The following is a 15,094-nucleotide window of genomic DNA, read 5'->3' as shown; positions in this document are numbered from 1 at the left end:
CCATACCCAGGATCTCCTGCTTACATGGCAGACCCTCTACCCATCTGAGCCACTGAGGACGCAGAGGATAGCACGACTGCAGGGATTTATTTCTGGCACACCTCCCATAAAACCCACATTCTCAACGTATTGTCCCGCACTACATTCGTAGTGCCCCCACCCATTATACTCATTACTCGTGGCACGTTGCCAATTCCTGTAAGAGTTTGGGCACTGTTTGTGCATTCGCACAGAAGAAGAAGATGGTCAAGCGGCCGGTGGGTCTTAACTATATACATACTAAGATGGTATCATGTCTGAAAGAACAGATACCATTGGTGACCGTGCAGATCGTTAGAATGAAATTACAATGAAATGAACACCCTTAGCTGCTTACAGGCGTTGACATATGTCAACGGGGACAGATGAAAATGTGTGCCCCGACCGGGACTCGAAGCCGGGATCTCCTGTTTACATGGCAGGCACTCTGTCCATCTGAGCCACCGAGGACACAGAGGATAGCACGGCTGCAGGGATTTATCTCTGGCACGCCTCCTGCGAAACCCACATTCTCAACGTATTGACCCGCACTACATTTGTAGTGCCCCCGCCCATTATAAGCAGGCCCATGTAAGCAGGAGATTCTGGGTTCGGACATGTCCAAAAGAACAGATACCATCTTATTATATATATAGTTAAGGCTCACCGGCCACTTGACCATCTTCTTCTTCTGTGCGAATGGACAAACAGTGCCCGGACTCTTACGGGAATCGGCAACGCGCCGCGAGTAATGAGTATAATGGGCGGGGGCACTAAGAATGTAGTGCGGGACAATACGTTGGGACTGTGGGTTTTGTGGGAGGTGTGCCAGAAATAAATCCCTGCAGTCACGCTATCCTCTGTGTCCTCGGTGGCTCAGATGGGTAGAGGGTCTGCCACATAAGTAGGAGATCCCGGGTTAGAGTCCCGGTCGGGGCACATATTTTCATCTGTCCCTGTTGACATATGTCAACACCTGTAAGCAGCTAAGGGTGTTCATTTCATTGTAATTCCATAAAGAACTTAGTTTCTGCAGGGAATCATATAACTCTCTTGGAAAATGCCTCTTCATGACTGATGTCTGAAATACTCCTCTGTGATACTGACAAGGAGGAGATTTAGTCAATAATTAAATCACTGAAGACTAAGGACTCTCATGAATATGATAGAGTGCCTAGCAGAATATTAAACTACTGTGGTGCACATGTTAGCCCTGTACTTAAGCATATTTGTAATATTTCCTTTAAAATGGTCAGTTTCCTGAATGATTAAGGTACTCAGCAGTAAAGCTGTTTATACAAAGGGAGAAAGGTATAATGTAGATATTTTTAGACCTATTTCTGTGCCTTCAGTGTTTGCTAAATTTATTGAAAAGGCTGCATACGTGAGGATAATTGATCATATAATTTGCTATCAAATATACAGTTCAGCTTTAGAAGTCATTTGACAACTAAAAATGCTATACTATCTTTTTCTGTGAGGTACTGGATGGATTAAACAAAAGGATTCAAATGCTAGGCATATTTTTTTATTTAACTAAGACATTTGATTCTATTGATCCAAACTTTTGCTCCAGACGTTGGACCATTACGGAATACAGGAACTAGCTCACAATTGGTTCACCTCCTACTTTAACAACAGACAACAAAAGGTCATTATTCACAGTGTTGAGAATGGCTGTGATGTGGGGTCTGAGTGGGGTATGGTCAAATGGGGTGTGCCCCATGGATCAGTGCTGGGGCCACTCCTGTCCCTCATTTATATAAATTATATGCCCTCTAGTATTATGGGTAATTCTAAAATATTTCTGTTTGTTGATGACACTAGCTTGGTAGTAAAGGATGTTATATGCAACAATGGCTCTGTTTCAAATAGTCCAGTATATGATGTAAGTTCATGGCTTGTAGAAAATAAACTAACCCTGAATCACAGTAAGCCTCAGTTTTTATAGTTTCTAAGACACAATTAAAAAAAAACGACATTTTAATTTCACAGAATGGGCATGTGATAAGTGAAACTGAACAGTTCATATTTCTGGGTGTTCAGATAGATGGTAAACTTTCATGGAAAGCCCACTTTCAGGATCTTGTTCAAAGACTTAATGCTGCCATTTTTACTATTCGCACAGTATCGGAAGTAAGTGGTCATTCAACAGAAAAATTAGTCTAGTTTGCTTATTTTATTTGCTTATGTCTTATGGTATTATATTTTGGGGTAACCACTCCCATTCTAAATGGATATTTATGGCTCAGAAACAGGCTGTTCAGGCAATAAGTGGTGTAAGTTCGTGAACCTCTTGTCGACCCATTCACAAGTCTGAGCATTTTGACATTGCAGCCTCAATGGATATATTCTTTACTGTTGTTTCTTGTTAACAATATCAGGTTATTCCCAGGAATTAGCAGCTTTCACTCAGTTGATACTGAGCAGAAATCCAGTCTGCATTTGAATGGAACTTGTGATATTTGCCTGCTTTATTTCTTCATTGATAGTCCTCAGTGTCGACGTACTGCATTGTTATACTGAGGGGAGGGGGGGGGGGTGGAAGATGATTGTAAATGATGTAGCTGACAGGTGCACATTTGCATTTCACAGTTCTTTACTTTCCCTGTTCACAGCCCCCCAGCACTACACAGTTAATATGGCCAGTTCATTATTGGTTGACCTTTGTAAGCCTCGTTAATAGTTTGCAGGCAAACATCAGCAGCATACTGGTACAATAGTTTACTGTTGAATATCTGTGAGCAGGCAAAACCTAACCACACACTATTTCAGAATAATACAGTACGTATTGAACAGACACTCATTGTTTTAGCACATGGCCTATTTGTGTTACACTTCTTTCACAGTTAAGTAGGTGCATTGTTGTTGACCTAACCAACAGAGGTTCCTTATCCAAAAATCAGTTGTGGACCGACTGTCTTGGGACCAAAAATTGGGTCTTAATATATCATCACAATAATAGGCATTGAAACTACACATTGTTCAATGTTCAAGTTGCAGAAATTACAACTAAAACATAACTTATCCAATTAACTGAGTATATGGAAAAATTCCTTCTTCTTAACAGTTTCTTCTACTACAAGGATTAGACTGAATTATTTGTTTAAATGATGAAATTAACAGATATAGTTATACAAACAATACTTTTGACAAACCTGGTAATTGCTTTCGAATTAATGATGGGCTGACTTTGCTAATATATTTTTGAATAGAGCCAAATAGATACTTTAAGAATACTAGTACTACTTCTTCCAAATGTTTACAATTAGTACAGAATTTATATTTGTTTGTAAGCCAATTATAGAATCTAAGTCATGAAACAATTACTGATTCCAACCTATAACAAAATATATTAGCTAGGAATAGTCAAAATAAATAGTAAATTAATTACATACACAAAACTAAGCATAAAATTAGATCTGGTGCTACATTCTTTAAAACTGAGGGTCAGCCTTTCTCTTTTATGAAAATGCACATTAATGGTAATTATTTAAAATGAAAAAATGAATTTAATGAGGCAGATGGCAAAACAAGAGGAGAAGTAACAAGATCCAGCTTGCTTCATCACAAACTTCCTTAATTCTTGTGCAGAAAGGTGTGCAGTATACTGTTACATGCATTTTCAGTAAGCTACCAGAAGAATTCAAAAATCTTTGCAGTAATCCACTCACTTTCAAACCAAAACTGAAGAACTTCCTCGTGTGCCACTCCTTCTATTCTGTTGAGGAGTTACTTGAAAAATGTAGCTGATTTTTTTGTTATGTTATTGATGGCATTAACCTAAACTTATGACTTGACTTTTTTGGATTCATGAACATTTAATTTTATGTGTTATTACTTTTATGTTGTAATTTCATGTACTGATACATTCTATGACCTTGGAGATTTGCTCCTCAATTTGGTCCTAGGAAATAGGTGTGTAAATAAATAAATATAATTGTCCGGAGCCAGAACCAAGTTACAGTGGTTCAAGGAGCATTATGCTGAACTCATGTTGATATCTCAGTGAACAAATTCACCTGATGTAAATCCTATGAAACCCATCTGGGTTGCTTTTGGGCACCATCAGCGAGTATGCAGATCAGCAACCTGTTATTTACACAAATTACATGAACTGTGCCTAGGCATCTAAAATTGCATAACTCCACAAAAATAGCAACAAACTGTCAGATTATTGATACACAGAATCAGTGATGTATTTCATTCCACAGATGCACAAACAAGCTGTTAAGCAGGTGGTCATAATGTTTTGGCTCATCAGTGTGTAGGACGTTAGTTTGACCTATTGCTGAGTGCTGCTCAAGTGCTTGGGATCCACACTAGGTCAGATTAAAGAAAGACACTGAAGCAGTTCAGAGGCAGGCTGCTAGATTTGTTATTGGTAGGTTTGAACAACACAAAAGTGTTACAGAGATGCTACAGGAACTCAAATGCGAATTCCTGGGGGGAAAGTAACATCCTTCTTGAGGAACACTATTGACAAAATTTGGAGATCAAGTATCTGAAACTGACTGTAGGACAATCCTACTGCTGCCAACATACATTTCATGTAAGGGCCATGAAGATAAGATATGAGAAATTTGGGTTCATACGAGCACATATAGACAGTCATTCTTCCCATGCTTTGTCCTCAAATGGAACAGGAAATAAGATGACTAGTAGTGGTACAAGGTACCCTCGGCCACACATTGTACAGTGGCTTATGGAGTATCTATGTAGACATTGATGTAGCTGGGAAAAAATCATAGGTCACTCCTGTCTGCAAGAAGGATAGCAGAAGCAATCGACAAAACTATCATCCATTATCCTTGAAATCAGTTTGTTGTAGAATCTTAGAACATATTCTAAGCTAAAACAGCTCAACAGAATGTTCTCCTCCATGCCAACCAGCATGGATTTTGAAAACATAGATCATATGTAACCCAATTCGCACTTTTCTCTCATGACATCCTGAAAGCCTTGGATCAAGGTAGTTGCATAGATTCAGACTTTCTTGATTTCCAAAAAGCATTTGATTCAGTACTACACCCACACTTACTAACAAAGGTATGATCATATGGAGTATTAGAAGAAATGCGTGACTAGCGTGAGGATTTCTTGTTAGGGAGGACACAGCATATTATCTTAGATGGAGAGTCATTGATAGACGTAGAAGTAACTTTGGGTGTACCACAGGAAAGCCTGTTGGATCCTTTACTGTCCATGTTGAATATTAATGATTTTATGTGCAATATTAACAGTGATCTCAGACTCTGCAGATGATTCAGTTATCTACAATGAAATACAGCCTGCACAAAGCTGTACAAATATTCAGTCAGACCTTGATTAGATTTCAAAATGGTGCAGTGGTTGGCAGCTTGCTTTAAATGTTCAAAAATATAAAATTGTGCAATTTACAAAATAAAAAAATATAGTGTTCTATGAATATAAATTAAAGAATCACAGTTGGAATCTGTAAACTCATACAAGTACATAGGTCTAACACTCAGTAGGAACATGAAGTGGAATGATCACATAGGTTCAATTGTGAGTAATACAGGTAGCAAACTTTGGTTTATTGGTAGACTGCTAGAGAAGAGCAATTGGATTACAAAGGAGTTGTTTCCAAGTCGCTTGTGTGACCCATCCTAGCTCAAGTGTGTGGGATACATACCAAATACACTGCTGTCCAAAATTAAAGCAACAAATGGGAATTTTGCAAGGTTGCTTTAATTTTACCACAAGACAGTATAAACAGGTGGTAGTAAAGTAGAAATGTCACAAAAAAATCAAAACATAAACAACTGCAACACGCATAACACTAACTGCAACACGCATAACACTAGACAAAAATGTTCTTCGTTTTTCCCAACTTAACAAATTTGCACACACATTCCAACAGCTGGTTAATGTCCTCACTATGGGGCATGACCCCTCTGGCAGCAATACAGGCCTGACAATGTGAAGGCATGCTGCGAATGATGTCATCATTTTTGTGTTGAGGTAATAAGACCCATTGATCATGCAGAGCTGCTTGCAGTCTTGGAGAGTGGTTGGTGGATGCTGACATGATGCAAGCCATCTTGTAATGTTCACCTGCTTTATTTCATTGTTGATTGTCCTCGGTGTCAATGTACTGCATTGCTATACTGGCTGAAAAATGGGGATGGAAGTTTATCATTGACTACCTCAAATGATGTAGCCAACAGGTGCACATTTGTGTTTCACAGTTCTTTCCTTTCACTGTTTACAACCCCCAATAATACGCAGTTATATGGCCAGTTAACTATTGATTATCTTTCAATAAGCCTCATTAATAGGTTGCAGGCAAACATCCACATAGTGCTACAACAGTTTACGGTTGAACATCTATGAGCAGTAAAAACCGAACCTCACAGTTCACAGTCTTTCAAATAAATTGAACAGACAGTGTCATTGTTTTAACGCTTATTTCATGGTTAAGTTGATGCATTATTGTTGCTCTAACCAATACAGGTTTCTTGTCTGAAACTTGGCTGTGGACTGACTGTCTCAGGACCAAAAATTATGCCCTTGTACAGGGTGTTACAAAAAGGTACGGCCAAACTTTCAGGAAACATTCCTCACACACAAAGAAAGAAAATATGTCATGTGGACATGTGTCTGGAAACGCTTACTTTCCATGTTAGAGCTCATTTTATTACTTCTCTTCAAATCACATTAATCATGGAATGGAAAACACAGCAACAGAACGTACCAGCGTGACTTCAAACAGTTTGTTACAGGAAATGTTCAAAATGTCCTCCATTAGCGAGGATACATGCATCCACCCTCTGTCGTATGAAATCCCTGATGCGCTGATGCAGCCCTGGAGAATGGCATATTGTATCACAGTCATCCACAATATGAGCATGAAGAGTCTCTACATTTGGTACCGGGGTTGCGTAGACAAGAGCTTTCAAATGCCCCTATAAATGAAAGTCAAGAGGGTTGAGGTCAGGAGAGCGTGGAGGCCATGGAATTGGTCTGCCTCTACCAATCCATCGGTCACCGAATCTGTTGTTGAGAAGCGTACGAACACTTCGACTGAAATGTGCAGGAGCTCCATCGTGCATGAACCACATGTTGTGTCGTACTTGTAAAGGCACATGTTCTAGCAGCACAGTTAGAGTATCCCGTATGAAATCATGATAACGTGCTCCATTTAGCATAGGTGGATGAACATGGGGCCCAATCAAGACATCACCAACAATGCCTGCCCAAACGTTCACAGAAAATCTGTGTTGATGACGTGATTGCACAATTGCGTGCGGATTCTCGTCAGCCCACACATGTTGGTTGTGAAAATTTACAATTTGATCACGCTGGAATGAAGCCTCATCCATAAAGAGATCATTTGCACTGAAATGAGGATTGACACAGTGTTGGATGAACCATTCGCAGAAGTGTACCCGTGGAGGCCAATCAGCTGCTGATAGTGCCTGCACACACTGTACATGGTACGGAAACAACTGGTTCTCCCGTAGCACTCTCCATACAATGACGTGGTCAATGTTACCTTGTACAGCAGCAACTTCTCTGACGCTGACATTAGGGTTATCGTCAACTGCATGAAGAATTGCCTCGTCCATTGCAGGTGTCCCCGTCATTCTAGGTCTTCCCCAGTTGTGAGTCATAGACTGGAATGTTTCGCGCTCCCTAAGAGATCGATCAATTGCTTTGAACGTCTTCCTGTCAGGACACCTTCGTTTTGGAAATCTGTCTCGATACAAACGTACCGCACCACAGCTATTGCCCCATGCTAATCCATACATCAAATGGGCATCTGCCAACTCTGCATTTGTAAACAGTGCACTGACTGCAAAACCACGTTCATGATGAACACTAACCTGTTGATGCTATGTACTGATGTGCTTGATGCTAGTACTGTAGAGCAATGAGTCGCATCTTAACACAAGCACCGAAGTCAACATTACCTTCCTTCAATTGGGGCAACTGGTGGTGAATCGAGGAAGTACAGTACATACTGATGAAACTAAAATGAGCTCTAACATGGAAATTAAGGTTTCCGGACACATGTCCTCATAACATCTTTTTTTTATTTGTGTGTGAGGAATGTTTCCTGAAAGTTTGGCCATACCTTTTTGTAACACCCTGCATATCCTCATAATAATAGGCACAGTAACTATACATTGTTTGATGTTTAATTTACAAAAATTACAATTAAAACTTAACTCATTAAATTAACTGAATACATCAAAAAATTCCATCTTTTTTAACAGTTTCTTCTACTACAAGAGTTAGGCCAAATTATTTGTTTAAATGATGAAATTAACAAATATAGTTAAGCAAACAATACTTTTGATGAAATTGGAAATTACTTTGGAATTAAGTAAGAGCTGGCTTTGCTAAAATGTTTTCAAATAGACCCAAATAGATCCTTTAAGAATATTGTTAGTTGTTCCTCCAAATGTTTACAATTAGTGCATAATTTATATTTGTTTATAATTCAGCAATAGAATTTAAGTTACAAAACAATTACTGGTTTCACCCTATAACAAAAGATGCTAACTACAAATATTATTCCAGAATGAGATTTTCACTCTGCAGCGGAGTGTGCGCTGATATGAAACTTCCTGGCAGATTAAAACTGTGTGCGCCGACCGAGACTCGAACTCAGGACCTTTGCCTTTCGCGGGCAAGTGCTCTACCATCTGAGCTACCGAAGCACGACTCACACCCGGTCTCACAGCTTTACTTCTGCCAGTACCTCGTCTCCTACCTTCCAAACTTTACAGAAGCTCTCCTGCGAACCTTGCAGAACTAACACTCCTGAAAGAAAGGATACTGCAGAGACATGGCTTAGCCACAGCCTGGGGGATGTTTCCAGAATGAGATTTTCACTCTGCAGCGGAGTGTGCGCTGATATGAAACTTCCTGGCAGATTAAAACTGTGTGCGCCGACCGAGACTCGAACTCGGGACCTTTGCCTTTCGCGGGCAAGTGCTCTACCATCTGAGCTACCAAAGCACGACTCACGCCCGGTCTCACAGTTTTACTTCTGCCAGTACCTTGTCTCCTACCTTCCAAACTTTACAGAAGCTCTGCTGCGAACCTTGCAGATGGTAGAGCACTTGCCCGCGAAAGGCAAAGGTCCCGAGTTCAAGTCTCGGTTGGCGCACACAGTTTTAATCTGCCAGGAAGTTTCATACAAATATTATTATTAGATCTGGTGTTATGTTCTTTAAAACTCAGGGCCAACCTTTCTCATTTATTAAAATGCAGATTATACTCACATACATTAATGGTAATTAGTTAAAAGTTAAAAAAATGAATTTTAAGGAAGCAGATGGCAAAACAAGAGCGGAAGTAAAAATATCCCGGCTTGCTTCATCATAATTAAAATTGGCAGAGTGGGCAGACCATACCAAGTGTGCAGTATCTTCTGTTCCCAAGAAAACATCAACTACTTGTGCTCTATAAGGTCAGCATTATCATCCATCAAAACAAATTCTGAGCCTACAGGACTTTGCAACAACCACAAATGAGGTCCCAAGATCCTGTCATGGTACCTGACAGCAGTTAAACCTTGTTGATACACCCGTACAATTTCATGAGGAGGGAATCAAGTGATAAATATAATTCCAGTCTAATCATTAGGAATGCTCCTCAATATTGGTTTCTTTCCACAATGTTGGGTCTTGAAATCATGTTCCATGCTGTAATCTTACTCTCCCATACATCACTATTAAAATTCTCTTAGTCTCTTAATTGTTTTCAAAAGCTTCAAGAGGCATAAGATATACAAAAGAAAAACTTTTTACTTATCTTCATTTTCTCTTCTTGCTGTTGGCTCCAAGTTTTGTGTCTAGGGGTACATTTTTGCGGCTGAAGTTTAATTTAACATTGTAGGTTCCTGATGACTAAATAACTGATGAAGGTTTGCCTGTATATTTCTTGAATTTTATTCTTTGACACATTACTGAATATCAAACTGTCTTTACATCTTCCACATTAAAACAAAAAAGACAATAATTACATTGTTGTTCACAAACTTATAAAAACGTCTCCTTCCATCAGAGGCATGCCCACTACTCCCTACATTCTGTGGTACTCACAATATTCCAAAGAGTTTACAAAGCAAAAAGATTTTATAAACTTTCTTGATAAAAGAAGAATCTTCAAGTTATATAATTATTTTATAAATGAGTACAGAAATAAAGTTTTTAATTATTGTCAGATTGTGCAATTAATAACATGAATTTTAAGTATACCAGAACTTTCATAATTTAAGAAGAGTAATTTTAACCGCACTTACAGATTAGTACATAACAATTGCAACAATTTATTTCTTTTTTATACATTTTGGTCTGAAATATAATATATCATATACAGAATCATATGAATTTCTTGTAGTTAAACAGCTGAGATAATGTTGGCCTATATGAGATTCGAGTTTAATCCGCCTATCAGTTACTTCTATAAAAAAACTGTAGTGTTAAAGGAGGGCGTCCCATTGCAGTGTTCCCTTCAGATGCAAATCCATTGATAATCACTCTCCAGTCTAAATTGGGACTCATCTGTGAAAAAAAAATTGGCCCACTGTTCAACCGTCAACGTGGCTCATTGATGATTCCACTCTACATGTTCCTTCTGTGAAGACACATCAGAGGTAGACATACAGTAGGTCTCTGACAATAAAGACCACTGTGGTGAAGCCTTCTGCACACCATTTGCCTAGATACAACAGGTCCATTGGATGCTGCGAGTTCACGTGCCAGTTGCCGTGCAGTATTAAGGCAGTATTATCATCCCCTAACAGCCAAATGATGGTCCTCTCCTCTGAAGTCACACATGGTCAGCCCTGCCCTGGTCTTTGAGATATAGTTTCAGTCCCTATAAACTGTTGACACTCCTGAGAAACAACAAAGCAATTCACACTAAGTCATTGGACCACACCAGTTTGCGACTGTCCTGCTTCCATTCTAAGACCTTCCACTGCAGAGAACCTGGTGGGCATCTTCTCTGTGCTGTACTGTACCATCTATGACTGTGTGCACAGTGACTGTGGATGTGGGGCTATGCGGCAAACACTACCTCATTTCATAGGTGCCCTGATGTCATTGTTGGCGTGATTGTCCATTGACGGGAATGACATCTTCCATGCAGAACAAGGTAGTACAGACATTTGGTTGACAGTTAGTATGATTATACCATGAATGAGACACAGCATGGGGAAATAGCAGTTTCTTGCTTTAATTCTGGACACCAGTGTAGTACTGACAGTGGATATTGAATGTATACAGAGAAGAGCAGCGAGTTTAGTCACTGGTTTGTTGGAAGAGTGTCACTGAGAGGTTGAAAGAACTAAACTGACAGACTCTTGAAGACATGAAGAAACTATGTCAAGAAAGTCTAATAACAGAGTTTCAAGAACGAGCTTTAAATGGTGACTCTAGGAGTATACTACAACCCCCTAGCTGTTGCTCCCATACGAATTATGAGCATATAATTAATTTAATTACAGCACACATAGAGGGATTTAAAGCTCCAATAACCAGAACAGTGGGACATACCCTGTGCCATGTACTTCACAGTGTTTCACAAGGAGTAATTATAGATGTAGGTGACACAGGGTGGCAGACTGCTGTAAATGCAAATTATGGAATGTGCTCCAACTTCGTCATGCTCACAATTCTGTGTATGGGTGTGATCAATTTGTAATAAACCATGTGGTCCAACTGGTTGGACAATTTAGGGACATCCCACTGTATTTACAACCACATTGCATCTGGAGATTGACAGCTTTTCCACTGTGTCTCCCCTGACAGTGACACGACCACTAGCACAGCCGTACATCAGTGTGCTTCGAGCTTTATGCTTATATGGATGCATATCAGGTTGTACCACCATAAATAATAAAGTGCATGTTATCTGCAACCACATTAGTCATTGGCTTTATCTTTTCCTGGAGTAAAACCTACATTGGTAGTGTGTATCATAATACTTCAATTATTGGCAAAATTACTAATTTGATATATAAAAATATCTACTCACCAAATGATTGCAGAACACACACATAAAAGATGGTTGTGACTGGCAAGCTTTTGGAGCCAGTGGCTCCTCCTTCAGGCAGAAAGATAGAAGGGGAAGGAAGAGAGTTGAAGGAAAAGGACTGGAGAGGTCTAGGAAAAGGGGTAGATTTTGGGAAAGTCACCCAGAACTGTGGGTCAGGGGAGATTTACCATACGAGATGACAAGGAAAGACTGATTGTTGGAGACTGCAACAGATGAGGATTTGAAAAACTGAGAGCTTGAAGGTGGAAGACAGGATAATATGCAGACCCAGATTACTGCTTAAACATCATGCATGAATTAATAACAGTGAAAAGCTAAGTGCATTGTATGTAACAGAGGTGGGATGGGGGGTGGTGAAAAATAGGCAGGAAAGCCAATGAAAGATGTAGAATACTAAAACGGATTGAAGTAAAGAGTAGTTACAGTGAAGAAATACTGAGATGGGAGAAATTAACGTAAATTAAGGCCAGGTGGGTAGCGTGAACCAAGGACATGTTGTAGTGCTAGTTCCCACCTGCGGAGTTCTGAGAAACTGGTATCTGGGAGAAGAAACCAGATGGTGTTTGTGGTGAAACAGGTGCCGAGATCCTGAATGTCATGTTGTACAGCATGCTCTGCAGCAGGATATTGCAAGTTGCCACTATTCAGCCTCTGCCTATGCCCATTCATCCTAATTGATAATTTGGTGGTAGTCATGACGATGTAGAAGGCTGAACAGTGTTTACATAACAGGTGTCATTTCACAGGTGGCTCTCCCTTTGATAGCATATGTTTTGCCAGTTACAGGGCTGTTATAGGTGGTGGTAGGAGGTTGCATAGGGTAAGTCTTGCACGGGGTAGGAGCCCTATGGTACGGTGATGAGTGCAAAAGGAGCATAAGGTGTGACAAGAATATTGAAGATACTGGGAGGGTGACAGAGAACTATTCTATGTGTGGTGGGCAAAATTTCAGACAGAATTGATCTCATTTCAGGGCATAATTTTAGGAAGTCATGGCCCTGTTGAAGTAGCTGATTACCACATTCCACACCAGGATAATACTGAGTCACCAACAGAGTGTCTGAAGTTGTTTTTTTGGAGGGATCAGCAGTATCAGGATTGGATGTGATGGCCTTGGAAATGTGGTGTCACCGCCAGACACCACACTTGCTAGGTGGTAGCCTTTTAAATCGGCCGCGGTCTGTTAGTACACGTCGGACCCACGTGTCGCCACTGTCAGTGATTGCAGACCGAGCGCCGCCACACGGAAGGTCTAGAGAGACTTCCTAACACTCACCCCAGTTGTACAACCGACTTTGCTAGTGATGGTTCACTGACAAAATACGCTCTCATTTGCCAAGACGATAGTTAGCATAGCCTTCAGCTACGTCATTTGCTATGACCTAGCAAGGCGCCATTATCAGTTGCTATTGATCTTGTTAATCATGTACCGTCAGACCGACGTTCACCTTTAATGGATTAAAGTTAAGTATTCCACCAGCTACGTCCGTTTTTCTAAATTCTAATTTCCTTGTCCTGTTCCAGACTTCACGCCAGCCTGCGTGAGCTAAAACACGTGCCTTTCGGCTTCCTCTATTATTAAGGTGTTGGCTCTCCTGCCAACACACAACAGGAAATATGCTTTTAACTAGGCTGGTGGGTAATTAAGTGCAGTGAAGGCTGAGGTGAGAAAGGTAGTGTATTGCTGTAAAGAGTCTGCATCCAAACAAATACATTTGTCTCAGATGCCAAGGCTGTATGGGAGGGAACATCTGGCATGGAAAGGATGGCAACTGTCAAAATGTAAGTGCTGTTGTTTGTTAGTAGGTTTAAGGGGACATTGTATTAAGTGTTGAAAGGATGGAATTCATAATTGAAATTATTAATTAATCTCTTCAAATCACATTCACATAATGCGTAATATGAAACAAACTTATATACAATATTTGTTTCTCACAATGTTAAAATAATTATTCCTTGTCTGAATATAGTAAGAAAATGAAATCTGTTGCATTGTAAGAAAAAAGAAAAATAGAATTTGATTTTCATTACTTTACTCTTAACCTTAAATCTGTCTCAAACTAATTATAATTGCAAGCCAGAGCTCTCAGTTTTATTTGCAAAATTGCCAAACAGTACATTTTCAAATTACATTTATTATGGAATGGAAACACACAGCAACAGAATGTACCAGCGTGACTTCAAACACTTTGTTAGAGGAAATGTTCAAAATGTCCCCCATTAGCGAGGATACATGCATCCACCCTCCGTCGCATGGAATCCCTGATGCGCTGATGCAGCCCTGGAGAATGGCGTATTGTATCACAGCCATCCACAATACGAGCACGAAGAGTCTCTACATTTGGTACCAGGGTTGCGTAGACAAGAGCTCTCAAATGCCCCCATAAATGAAAGTCAAGAGGGTTGAGGTCAGGAGAGCGTGGAGGCCATGGAATTGGTCCGCCTCTACCAATCCATCGGTAACCGAATCTGTTGTTGAGAAGTGTACGAACACTTCGACTGAAATGTGCAGGAGCTCCATCATGCATGAACCACATGTTGTGTTGTACTTGCAAAGGCACATGTTCTAGGAGCACAGGTAGAGTGTCCCATATGAAATCATGATAACGTGCTCCATTGAGCGTAGGTGGAAGAACATACTGACAAAACTAAAATGAGCTCTAACACGGAAATTAAGCGTTTCTGGACACATGTCCACATAACATCTTTTCTTCATTTGTGTATGAGGAATGTTTCCTGAAAGTTTGGCCATACCTTTTTGTAACACCCTGTAGAGCCAATTAATGCATCTACATGCTGTTCCGGAAAACAAATTTTCCAGTTCTACTCCCTATTTTTCCTGCACCTAAATAAGACATCTTTATGCAGCTTATAGTATACAGATAGTTTTGGAAAATCAGGATGACCTATTCTGCTTTTTACTAGTTTGATATTGTTGTCTTGTTTTTTTTTTCCTTCGCAGATTCTTACAAATATGTTTGATCAGGCCTTCATCCTGCAACTGCATAACTGCCAACAACACTTCATTACATTGTCC

Source organism: Schistocerca piceifrons, chromosome 2 (genome assembly GCF_021461385.2).
Source record: "Schistocerca piceifrons isolate TAMUIC-IGC-003096 chromosome 2, iqSchPice1.1, whole genome shotgun sequence".
NCBI lineage: Eukaryota > Metazoa > Arthropoda > Insecta > Orthoptera > Acrididae > Schistocerca > Schistocerca piceifrons.
This window is presented reverse-complemented; position numbering follows the sequence as displayed.